We start from the raw sequence: 1,065 nt of genomic DNA, 5'->3' as shown, positions 1-1,065 counted from the left end.
CCCCCCCCTCTAGGCGACATCCACGATCTTTCAGGAGTAAACCCAAGTGTTTGAAGTTTTGAGCTCAATCTGGAATACCAAGCCCTAGGAGCTTGCTTGAGTCCATACAAAGCCTTATCAAGCTTGCACACATGAAGCGGTTTGTTTTTATCCTCAAACCCAGGAGGTTGTCGCATGAACACTTCCTCTTCCAGAACGCCATGAAGAAACGCATTCTGTACATCAAGTTGACGTAGACTCCATCCCCTGGATACAGCAATAGACAAGACAAGACGAATAGTAGCAGCCTTCACAACAGGACTAAAAGTGTCTTCATAGTCTATGCCATACCATTGCTTGAAGCCTTTTGCAACGAGTCTAGCTTTATAGCGATCTATGGTTCCATCAGATTTTCTCTTAATTCTGTAGACCCACTTGCAATCAATAACGTTTTTACCTTGACATGCAGGAACTAGATGTCAGGTTTTATTTTTCTGAAGCGCCATGTACTCCTTTTGCATAGCCTTCTTCCACCGTGCATCACTCAAGGCTTCAGTAACAGTAGCTGGTTCATCTGTAGTACAAGAAAGACCAAATTTTACTATGCTTTTATAATTTTTGGGTTGAGTTACTCCCCTTTGAAGCCTTGTCCGTAGCGGTGAAGAAGTTGGCGCAGAAGATCCCGCTGGCTGCACAGGAGATCTCCCAGCAGGATCGGCCGTGGATCCCGATGGTGGGCTGTCGGGCTGGGGCGACGCGGTGTGATCTTCTGTGGCTGCAGCAGGCGATGAACGCGAGGGAACCGACGCAGAGGATCCCGCACCAGCCCCACCATCCGCCGCAGGCTCATCATGAGCCGATGATGATGTGGCCCCAGCCGGATCCGGACGGGTTTCCGTGCCGTGTCCTGATGCGCGCCGCACGTAGCAGCGCGGGTCGACGCCGAATCGCCCAGGCCACGCGGCAGGCGACGATTGGTGCGGAGCGGAGGAGCGCACCGAGCCGCCATCCACCGAGCCGCTGTTGGTGTCGTGACGCGGCGCAAGTCCCGGAGCGGATCGCGCTGCTGCACCTGGCGCGGATCCC

The sequence above is a fragment of the Triticum dicoccoides genome, chromosome 7B, assembly GCF_002162155.2.
Source record: "Triticum dicoccoides isolate Atlit2015 ecotype Zavitan chromosome 7B, WEW_v2.0, whole genome shotgun sequence".
Lineage (NCBI taxonomy): Eukaryota > Viridiplantae > Streptophyta > Magnoliopsida > Poales > Poaceae > Triticum > Triticum dicoccoides.
The sequence above is the reverse complement of the archived record's forward strand: the minus strand, read 5'-3'. Positions refer to the sequence as shown.